The following is a 12,784-nucleotide window of genomic DNA, read 5'->3' as shown; positions in this document are numbered from 1 at the left end:
CTTCAGTTTGTTTAACTACTCACCTGTTGATGGGTTTCTGGTTTGTTTCCAGGTTGGGGTTATAATAAATAAAGCCTCTATAAACATTTGTGTACAGGTTTTCAAATCAACGTAAGCCTTCATTTCTCTGGAATGAATATCCAGGAATGTGATTTCTGGCTGGTAGTCTCATGTTTAATTTTTAAAGAAACGGTCAGTTTTCCAGAGTGTCTGTACCACTTCACATTTCCACCAGCACTGTACGAGTGATCCACTTTTCCCATATCCACACCAGTATTTGGTGTCACTGTTCATGCAAGCTGTGCTAACAGGTGTGGAGTGATATCTTATTGTGGACTTAACTTGAATTTAATTATGCTGAACTTCTTTTCATGTGCTGAAAATTATTGACAAAAAACTACAAGGCATATAGAAAACAAGTAGCACACTGTTAGAAGTAAGCCTTTGTTGTTAGTAATTACTTTAAATGTAAACACATTAAACGCGCCAATTAAAGGATTGGCCAAATGGATTAAAAACCATAATCCAAATATATGCTCTGTGCAGGAGGCTCACTTTATTATTTTTTTTATTTAAATTTTTTAATGAGAGATGGGATCTCGCTATGTTGCCCAGGCTGGACTCGAACTCCTGGACTAAAATGGTCCTCCTGCCTCAGACTCCCAAGTTGCTATCACTACAGGCATATACTACTGTGCCTGGCATTGAGATTCACTTTAGATCCAAAGGCACAAATAGATGGAATATGAAAGAATGAAAAAAAGATGTTCCATGCTAACAGTAACCAAAAGAGAGAAGAGATGACTATACAAATTTTTTTTTAAAAAAGCTTTAAATCAAAAGGACAAAAAGAACAAGGACAAAGGAGGAGACAAAGAAGGACATTGCACACTTAGAGGGCTCAACCCAACAAGAAGTTATAACAATTATAAACATGCATGCATCTAAAAACAGTCAATTAAAATATATAAAGCAAAAACTGAAAATTGAATGGATAATCAGTTCTACAATAATAGTTGGAGATTTTAATATCCCATTGTCAATAATGAATAGGACAACCAGACAAAAATAGGTAGGAAATAGTGAACTTAAATAACACATGAATCAGCTAGATCTATCAGACAAAATTATGACTACAAAAAGAAGCATGGTGGTTACCAGGGGCTGGAGGGAGGGGAGAATGAGGGATTATTGTGTAATGGTAGCAGAATTTCCATTTTACAAGATGGAAAAGGTTATGGAGATGGATGATGGTGATGGTTGCCCAACATTATGAATGTATTTAATACTACTGATTGTACACTTAAAATAATATGATGGCAAATTTCATGTTATATAAAAACAATTTTAAAAACTAGAAAAAATCCCATAGACTGGGCTGAACAACAAAAATTTATTTATCACAGAAATAAACAAAAGCTTATTTCTCACAATGAAAATAAATTTCTCACAGAAAAAATTATTTCTCACAGGAGGCTAGAAGTCCAAGATTAAGGTGTTGGCATTTTCAGTTACTGGTAGGAGCTCTCTTTCTGGCTTGTAGACAGCCACTTTTTCACTATATTTTTACATGGCAGGGAGAGAGAGAGGTGAGGGCTTCAATATACAAATTTAGGGGGACACAATTCAGTCCATAGCAGTCTCTTATGTATTTCTTTAAACACTGAAGTTTCACCCTAAAAATCAAATAGAAGAGACAGTACAAAGTGATGCTATGCCAGTAACACCAACATTTAGGCACATCCCAAAGACAAACTACATTATTTCCTCTTTCTCTCTCTTTCTCTTTCTCTTTCTCTTCCTTTCCTTTCCTTTCCTTTCCTTTCCTTTCCTTTCCTTTCCTTTCCTTTCCTTTCCTTTCCTTTCCTTTCCTTTCCTTTCCTTTTCCTTTCCTTTCCTTTCCTTTCCTTTCCTTTCCTTTCCTTTCCCTTTCCTTTCCTTTCCTTCCTTTCCTTTCCTTTCGCTCCTTTCACTCCTTTCCTTTCCTTTCCTTTCCTTTCACTCCTTTCCTTTCCTTTCCTTTCCTTTCTTCTTTCTTTCTTTCTTTCTTTCTTTCATTCTTTTCTTTCTTTCTTTCTCTCTCTCTCTTTCTTTCTTTTTCTTTCTTTCCTTTCTCTCCCTCTCTTCTTTCTTTTCTTCTTTTCTCTCTCCTTCCTTCCATCCTTCCTCTCTCCCTCCTTCCCTCCCATTTCCTCTTTCCCTTCTTCCTTTCCCTTCCTCGTCCTTTCTCCCCTTCTGCTCCTTCTTTCTCTTTCTTTCTTTCGTTCGTTCTTTTCTTTTCTTTCTTTCGTTCTTTCTTTTGACAGGGTGTCATTATGTTGCCCAGGCTGGTTTCACACTCCTGAGCTCAACTATCCTCTCACCTCGGCCTCCGAAAGTGCAGGGATTACAGGCATGAGGCACCATGCCTGACAAACAACACTATTTTCTTAATTCTGTTTTTTCTCTTAAATGTTTCAATCGATTATGAAATGTCTATATAGAAAAGGAGGTTGTACACTGTTAAGAGCATGAGTTCTGGAATCAAACTACTACCTGGTTTTGAATCCCTGATTATTACTTACTACTTATGTGACACTGGGAAAACCTGTTATACTGTTAAAGCCTCAATGTCCTCATCTGCAAGACAGAGATGATGATGTTACCTCATAGGGTTGTTATGAATTTTAAATAGTACCATAGAAAACTTAGTATGGTACCCAACACAGTAATCTCTCAGTAATGTCAATTATGCTTATGGGAAGACTTTACATTTCAAAATAGCAAGCAATGTTACTAATCGTCTTCCATGACCAAAGGGAAGGAACAGAGAAAAGGTAGTAAAGTCAATCGAGCAACTACAGGTGACCAAGCTCTTTGCCAGGTAGTTCATGCACATCATTTGTATTTCCTCGAAGTAGCCTTATGAGATAAGAATCAGTATTTTCATTTTTACAGATGGAGAAACTGAGGCTCGGTCAGTTAAGTAACCAAGAGCCACATACCTAACAATTCAGAGAGCCCAGTGTGTCTGCTTCTAAAGTCACACAGTTTCCACAACGAAACAATGTTTCCTCCCCGATGTGTGTTGGGTTAGGAGGCAGGACTATATTTTAAAGCACATCGCATTTAGGCAGGTTCCCAAATTATTTAGCTGGCATATACATGCGAATATCGTCATCATCCTTCAGCGTTTGTATTTGGTGCTCATACTCCACTCAATCTCTCCTCCCCAAAATGGCTGGTTCTGGAACCCCTAAGCACGTGGCAGTATGTTACCGACTCTCAGACAGGAAGTTTGCATTCTCTCCTACGTGGATAGTAGATGCCTGAGACTTTAAGGAGCCACACCGTGGGCTTGAGAGATGCTGGGAGTCACAGTCAGGACCGCGAAAGAACTCAAGTGAGGATTCACCCCCCCCGAGGTCTACTTGCTCACATCTCTATGGCAGATACCGGGCTGCGAATTGTGGCTCCCTTTTGACTAAACCTTTTCACTCCCTGCTCAGCTTGGTCTCCATCCTGGGTCACTGTCACTGTGAGTAGTTTCCCTTCTGATTCTGGCCATCTGGACCTCTACTTCCCAGTCCCTGTTTTTTGCCTGCATAAAGTGAAGGATACCGAGGCCCCGAGAGCAAGCACGTACTCCATTGCCCTTTGCTGCCCTCTGCTGACCGTAACTGGAAATGATGGTTACTCTTTCAGGCCCTGTCTCAAAGCAGGTACCACAGTGAGAAGAACGAAGTCCGGAACACAAAATTTTGAGGGTGAACCCCCTAACTAACTAAATCAGATAAGTAATATTTTAATGCAATGTGTTAAAAAGTCAAAATAACTGTAAAAAGATGAACAAAATATCTAAATGTACCCTAAATTGTACTCCTAGCTTCTGTGTACACAAGCCCTGGCATCTGTCTTTTTATTAAAGGGAGAGTCCTAGTATCACAGTGGAAAACCATGCTACCAGTATTGATCAGCTTTTTTCCATCATTCACATAGATTTTTAAAATTCACAAAATTTAGGAGAAATAAACAGCAAAAATGAGAAGGTCCAAGTGGAACAGATATACTAGGTGACTCCTGAAGAAAGCAGGTAATTAAGAGAACAGAAGAAAAATTGATCTTTTAACAAATATTAACATCTTCATAGTCAAGAAGCAAATGAATGGGTGGCTAGAATCAAGTACAATCAAAAATGTTTATGTTTTCTGTTTAAGTTCTTGGATATTAAATATATCATTGGCCAAATAATTTAATAAGAAGGCTTGAAGATTGAGTTTATGGACTCCTTTTTGATCTTGACACTTGGAACATTCGATGTTCAGTTTTAATGAACTAGATTACATTTTCTCCCCTTAATAGCTAGACTCATGCTATTTGATCCATCAACAAGGGGTAATTTAATAATCAGGATAATGAAAATGTTATTTCAATTTGTTGAGTCAACATATCAACACAACTGGAAGACAGTAATAACTATAAAAGAGAATCTAACTAGTATTAAAATTGATCATGGAAAAAACCAAAAGTCTGAATGTTAAGGTAGCAGAGAGATGTGGCCAGCAATGTCAGACACAAATTCTCATATCTCCTATAGCAAAGAATCAACATACTAACATTGATGTAACAAAATTTAGAGTTTGAACATATTCTTTAAAATTATAAAAATAACCACCAGAAGAACAAAAATAATATGACTAGAAAAACTCAGGAGTAGATGGATAAAGAAATATGAACTAAGTTTCTCATCTTTCAATTGACCTAAAGTTGAAAAACAAACAAAAAAATAGGAATATTAACATATGCTTAAAGGCATGGTGATAACCACTAACAGAACAAAACATGTTTTAAAATAAGGAGTTAGATTAGAAGTGGGGAGTGGGGAAATGAGGACAGGTGGATAATTTACACTTCATTTGGTACCATTCTGTACTGTTTCATTTTATTAACTTATAAGTATATTAATTTTACACCATAAAAGTTAAAAGAATGAAAACAAAACTTTCTGCAGCTGCAGCTCTTGGCACTCTTTCTTTCCCCAGCTGCAGTCACTCTCTTCATACTCATGGTCAGGTCCAAGTGAGACAGGAATAAATAAAAGGGCAACAGAAAAAGTACCTGCCCTGAAGTTCAGGGTGTCTGGGGTCTTCTTTCAATTTACTGTGTTTTGTCTTTACAGGGGCCTAATTCTCTGGAATACTAACTTTTGACAATTTCAATCCATCAGATCTAGAATCTTCTTAAAGCTTTGCTAAGCTTTGACACCCTTCTCTTATTTCTTGAGAAGAGGAAGCTTGACTCACCGGCTCTGTCTGTGATCCTTGATTTTTTTAAATTTTGACTATGGTTAACTATTGGTCAGCTGGGACCAACCTGACCTGCCTAGGTAGGAATGAAAAGCCTATGCAATAGTGGTGACAATTACTATTATCTGAACAAATAAAATGTGATATATTATTAAGTTAAAATAGTGCTAAGGGAGTAGAGTGATGGTCACTACTCAATTCCTCATGTTTCCACAAAGGAGAGACTTCACGCTCCTGGAGAGAGTGCACCTGAAGATACTTGGGAGTAGATATTTAGATTAATCACAGTCTTGCATTGAAGTGCTAAAAGCATGAAAGCTAGACATGAAGAAACCAGAATATTTACATTTTCTAAGAAGGAATAATATCTCAAATGCCATTTACTGAGAAAGTAGGTAATATACATGGGGACTTTGCCAGAAGCATTGCCACCACACCTACCACCACCACCACCCCACCACACACACACACACACACACACAGAGACACACACAACATGTGAAAGCACAATTGTTGATGGGCAGTTTCTGCTTAGTGTATATAGATTTACAGCCTGTGAACTCTTGACACTGGCGCAGCTGACTGGCCTTCACTGGAACTGAAACCCAGCTGTTTTCAGGTCCTTCTGTCTACAACACAGGTACCATTAAGTTATCTGCCATGCTCTTTGGGTGGCAACAGCTGTGTCAAAAAAATTACACCATTCACTTAACTTGGGGACCATAATTTTGCTTGTAATAACTTGTGTAGCGGAGCCGCAGTTTCTTTTGCGATTAGTTACCCCTTGGAGAGCTGAACTAGTTAGAAATTTGAATTAATTTTGAAGAGACTGAAGAAGCTGTACCCATTCCTATGAAAGCTGGCCCAGGTTACAGCTGAACGTTTAGGAACCCAGGGATCAGTGTAAGACCCTCTGGCTGAGAATGAGCCAATTGTATAGAATTGGGAATGAAGGAATTTGACTTTAATTTCTATGGGCCTTTCATTTGCAAGGGAATTTAGTTTGGAGGGTTAAAAAATGAGAAGAGTTTCATATTGTTCAACTTTAGAATATTTTTATGTTGTTGATCTGGTCTTTGCATTCATTTCATGAATACATTAATGAATGTATACGTGAATATAAAATGAATACATTCATTCATTCTGGACAACATGACTAAGCATAATTAGTAATAGAATGGGGAATACATTTTCTGCTTAGGGTGCTGCATGCAGTTCTGTCTGACTCATGTTGCTAGAGACTTTTGTTGGCAAAAAGCGAAATGTCCACTGGCAGCTCTGGAGGGAATTAGTGTGGAAAGAAGGAGGGTTTAGGAAAGTGAGAACACAACAGTCCTGTGAGCAAGCAACTTCCCCACTGAGAGGAACAGCCCACCCTGGCTTACTTCCAAGCTGCTTAAGTCCAGTGGATTATGACATTGTTTCCCAACCTTCCTTCATATGTATGTGGCCTTCATGTCTGCAGATTACCCACACTAATACTGATATAATATTTTTCTTTAAATATTGTATATACTTTTAAAATCTTTTGCTCAATTTTTTACTCATGATAAACAATGTGCTAAAATGTCACATATTTTTCTGATTACAACATATATATAATAACTAAAACTTAAAAAAAAAAAGTCTGTCATCATGCTACCTAAAATCAACTTACATAATGCCAGTGGAACACACACTGTAATATACCAAGAGACGAAAAAGCTGGCAAATAGCAGGAAGGATGCTTGTTACTCCACTCTTAGGGTTTCTGTTTCAATCCTGATGACAGAAAACAGCACTGGAATAATATTCTGGGGCCCTCCCTCCACCTTTTCTCTCAGTCCATCCCAAGCAGCAAAGAAACGTTTCTATGGCTTGTAGGAGCTCAAGTACAGCACTTTCTAATTTTGCCCTTGGCAACTCAGCATGCAAGGCTTCCTCCCAGGTTGGAGTTGGGCTGGAGAAGGAAGAATGAAGTTGTCTGGTCCTTCCACCTATGACTCCACAGGCTGCTTGTTCACTTAAGAAGGAGTAGCAAAGGCTCATTCTCCAACCCAGCTTTACTATAGAGTGCTGTAATTTTGGTAATAATACATAGAATAAATTTCAATCTCCTTCTGTTTCCTGCATCTTGTCTCAAGTTGGTTAAAACTCACAAAGTAGAAGGATCAGGATTACATGTTGAACACAAATTCCAACACATCATTGGTTACAAAAACAAGTGAAAGAATTAGAGAAGAAACGTTGCTGGAAAGAAAATGAATACTCCTGTTTTAAAGCAAAATGCCCTGTGTGAACATTTAATGGCAGTATTATGAAAAAGTTAATGCAATACTCTAATATTGTGACTACAAGTTCTCACTTCCTCAATTTGGAGATTCACGTGGTATTCTAATCTCTTTGTGGCTAAGTCTGGAGCAGGAGAACCCTCCTCTGTCCCCTAGACTCTGAGAGGAAACAAGATATAATAAAAGGATTTGGTTCCTATTGGTTTGGGAATTGGGCCAGCACATGGATTATGGATGTTTGCAGTTGGGCAAATTACTTAACCTTCTTGAATCTTAGTTCTTAAATCTATGAAGTGGCGATAGCAATTCTCACAGGGCTGTTGTGAGGATTGAGATAATGCATTTAATGAATGAATTTGAAGTCTGATCCCCTCCCTGCCCACAAACCGAGCTAAAGATGCTCTATAAAGGATTTGGACTCCCTAGTGTTTCTTCATGGTTTTGCTTTATGGGTCTCCTCTGAGGCCATGGAGGCATCAGCAGAGTTGTAGAACTTCCATTTTGGATCCAGTCCTTCTCTCCCCACCCTCTTCTCCCTGCACAGCCGTAAACTGAGGTTTGAGGGCTGTTCCTTGCTCCAGAGGACTCCTCATTTGGAACTCAGACTTCATTTCCTTTATCTCATGGCTCTCCCCATGTCCCATTATCAGTTTCTAAGACCACAGCTTATGGCCCAAGTCTCCCATTTCCCCACTAACCCCAACCTCCATTCATTTAGGAGACAGATGAACAGATGTAAAACACTTCAAAGGTGCCTGGCACACAGTAGATGATCAATACCCATGAATTTCCTTTCCTAGACTTGGAGGCTGTAGGCTTTACAGCCTGTTTTTACAGAGCTATACTGACTATTATTGAGTATGAACACAGTGATCCAATAACTGCATGTGAGATATGAAATACTTTGCACATCACAGACCCAATCTTTAAAACCACCAGCATCCGTACTTGGTCAGTGAGACTGTAATTTCAGAAAGAAATTCATATCCATGTCTAGGCATCCACTAGATATGTCCATATCTAGAAAGCTTTTTTAAGTGTTTGGAGTCTTTCCCTTGCAAGGAAATGGACTATGGGGTGGTCCAGCTTATATTTGGGATGCCTTTTTCAGCACAGATAAAATTCCAAGACAAAAAGACTTTGATCTCATGTAAGTTCCTTTGTGTAAACAAGCTTGCATAGCAAAATGGTGCAGATAAATGTAGATGAAATGGGCTTTGTACAAATAAATGTAACTATATTATGTTTCTCTGGTATAAAAATAGATCACATGGTGGAGGACAAAAATAGGTGACATGGTAACATAAACCGACTTGTGTAATCAGAGGGTCAAGTCTGACATTTTTCTCTCTAGGCCTTTTCTAATAGTCTTGTTGCTAGGGCTACAATGTTTTTGCCAGATTGGAACAGAATTGTCAACTCTAATGAAGATTAAGTAGCTTGCCCAACTAGGTTTTGGTTTTTTTTTTTAAGCCTTAGTGAATACTGCTGGCTTTAAAAGTCATAATTATGAAGAATGGAAAGATCTCTAAAAGATCTATTTTTAAAAAAAATATAACTAATAAAATTTAAAATTGAGTAGACAGTTTCCATTTCACAGCTATTCCAACATAAACTTTTATCAGTCACATTGAACAAAATAACTAGAAATATTTCATACATTTAAAAAAAGGAATAAGAAATTATCCAAAAACAATTCACCAAAGACTGCGTAATTTAGGTTACTTAACAAACAATTCTTCTGATTAGTTGGAAAATTATGTTTCACCACTGTTCACAAATTGATACCTGATTTATTCTGTAGACAATATAGATTAGGCATAGGATAAAATCCTCTGTATTTGGTTCCTCCCAGTCATTGGTCAGTCATCTGACAACAGACTATCTGAGGAAAGTGTAAATACAAAGTCACCCAATAAAACATGAACAAGTTTTGCAAAGCACAGTAAAGGAAAGCCAGTTTGTTCTGAACACTTTATTGCTAAAAGGATGTAAAAGGTAAGAGGAAAAAGGTGATGAAACAATCCTTTTGTTATGCTTGTTGGGGAGTCAGGATGAACTTCCTTGGCCAGGGATAGAAGGAAGAGATCATCTAAACTTCAAAAACCACAACATAATTTGCATACTTCCTTGGCCAGGGATAGAAGAGACCATTAAACTTCAAAAACCACGACACAATTTGTGTGCCCATTGACCCCAGTTTTACTTGTACACAAAAGCATGAGAATTAAATAAAAATTCACGTAATGAGTAAATAATAAACGCTAAGTGTTTATTCCCCTCATGTATTTATATATTTGCAGCCAGAAATTCCAATGTTATGCGTAACACTGCTTTTCCAATAACCTTATAGCCTTTAGAACCAAAAGTAAGTCATCTTAATTTGAATATTACAGCATTAGTGACATCTGGTGGAAAATATAAGAGTTACAATGTAGCATTATATAGCTATTATGATCTTTCACGTAAATTTTAAATAAATTTTACATACTAAATGAAAACAAGATGAAGAAATGGTCTATGAAGTTATCTACCTTATTGTGCTAATAATCTTTGAATCTATATGCTAAAATATATAGGTTAATGAACATAAGAAATGTTAGTGCATTATACTAATAAAAGCATTTTTCAGCATGCATGTCCATATAGTGAAAAAATGATAAAAAGGGTCTCTTTATGAGACTCACAATAGGATAAAGAGTCCATGCCTCTATTTAAAGGAGAGCCCATACCTCTCTTTTTATGGCATCACATGCCAAAAAGCCTCCCTTAACAAGTTTTCAGATCAAATTGTGAACTGTGGGGTGTGTTAGGATGTATGTCAAGAAAATAGCTAGTTGTGCTTTGGAGAATATGGAATTTAGGTATATTTGGGAGAGACATTCTGTTTGAGATACTATGGATGGAGGCAACAAATTATGTTTTACAAGTGAGCTTTAAATATTACAATATCAAATGCTCTGAACTAGGGAGGGGTTTGAATATTTGTGATCAAAAGAGCAAACTGTGATCTATTACAGGACTGGCAAACTACAACCCTAGGGTCAAAGCAAACAGCTATGTTTTTTTCTTATTGGAACACACTCATGCTCATTCATTTATGTATTGTCTATGGCTGTTTTCAGCCTCTTGAGTAGGTGCAAGAGACCATATGCCTTCAAAAGCAGAACTATTTACTACCTGGCCATTTACAGAAAGTTTGCCAGTCTCTAGTCCATTAGATAACTGTCATCAAACTTCGTGGTGCCCTTTCCACCACCTCCATGGGAGGAGTATACTTCCTGGTCCCATCCCATTAAAGTTTGGCTTGGCCTTCACTTGCTTTGGTCAGTGTGAAAAAGCTGGCTTTCAGAGTCCTAACCAATGTCCCTCCAACAGAATGAGCTAGGTGCAGCAAAAGTCAACCAATACATGAGACTGCTATACCTCAGCATAAACATTCTCACAGAGGTTTGACTTCTCTGATGACACTGGGAAAAGGATCCTGAAAGCCAGATGTATTTACACTCCTCCTGGGCTCTACTTCAGACCATGATGGGCTTATGACCTCTGTTCATCCCTCTACATATGGTAAGCAACACTGAGCCAGAGTCCAGGCCAGGCCTAGAGACCCATCATGCTGTCTTAAGAAGAACCTTCTCTTTAACATGGTGTAGAAACCACTCACAAGTCTTTCAGCTGTTGGTTTAAATGTCTTCCTCCTGAGGTAAGCCTCAAGGTCTAAAAAGAGGATGGGACAGTCCACTTGGAGCTACAGGGCAAAGCTTTTCCAGTCTAGCTTCACCTCAATAAAGTTCATAGTTTGGCTCCCACTTAGCTCCAAAATGTGTATTTTATACATTATTAATTATTATTTTTTGAAATAGTCTTGCTCTGTTGCCCAGGCTAGAGTACAGTGGCACGATCTTGGTTCACTGCAACCTCCGCCTCATGGGTTCAAGTGATTCTCCTGCCTCAGCCTCCCAAGTAGCTGGGATTACAGGTGCCCGCCACCATGCTCAGTTAATTTTTGTATGTTTTGTAGAGACGGGGTTTCACCATCTTGGCCAGGCTGGTCTCAAACTCCTGACCTAGTGATCCACCTGCCTCGGCCTCCCAGTGCTGGGATTACAGGCGTGAACCACCGCACCCAGCCCAAAATGCGTATTTCTTAATTGATTATATAATATAATCTGTAAGGGTTAAAATGACTCGTCATGACTAGCTCCCCAGAAACCTCAGAGTAAACAGTAACATGCAAATGATACAAAAATCTAAGAATTGAATCCTGTTAATAACGGTAGCTGAGTTGAAATGACCAGAGTATTCACACAACCTTTAAAAATGTGATTTCAGCAGGGCGTGGTGGCTCACGCCTATAATCCCAGTAGTTTGTGACATTAAGGCAGGTGGATCATGAGGTTAGGAGTTCAAGACTAGCCTGGCAACATGGTGAAACCTCCTCTCTACTAAAAATACAAAAATTAGCCACGTGTGGTGGTACATGCCTGTAATCCCAGCTACTCGGGAGGCTGAGACAGAATTGCTGGAATCCGGGATGCGGAGGTTGTAGTGAGCTGAGCTGCGTCACTGCACTCCAGCCTGGGCGACAGAGTAAGATTCCATCTTGGGGCAAAAAAAAGTGATTTCACAGAATTTAGTCTGACATCTCAAATAGTTAAAATACAAATGAAGCATTTATTTGCCATTTTCTTGGTATCATCTAGCTGGGTAACACCAGTGCTCCATTTATTCCATAAAGATATGAAGAGTCTACAAATTTGTCACTGAGAACCCAGAAACTGCCACTGATCCACAGTATTTGCTCAATATGTAATTTCTGAATGAACACATTCAGACTATCTGCAATTACTTCATACACATAAAGAACTTAAGAGTGTCTAATAATAAGCATTAATAAACTGAATTTTTACAAAATGAGGTCAGATTTAGATTAGAGATGAGAGAAGACTTTACAAATCTGCCTTAAATTGACCTTGGAAAAACAGGTGAGAACTGGATAGAAAGCATGTACCAGATGAAGGTATTAATGAAAGCATAGGAATAAGCATAGTATTTAAATACCTAAAGAAAAGTAGGCTGATAATAAGGCTAAGAGTATAGTAAAGTACTAAAATCAACATTTGTTCAACTGGAATTGTTGGACTAATTCCAAAGGACATTTATCCTTTCACAATGATGAAGTAATAGCTTTGTCTATTGCTATGAGATCAACAGGATGTGATCAAA

The sequence above is a fragment of the Papio anubis genome, chromosome 3 (genome assembly GCF_008728515.1).
Source record: "Papio anubis isolate 15944 chromosome 3, Panubis1.0, whole genome shotgun sequence".
NCBI classification, from domain to species: Eukaryota; Metazoa; Chordata; class Mammalia; order Primates; family Cercopithecidae; genus Papio; species Papio anubis.
Note: the sequence above shows the minus strand (reverse complement) of the source record.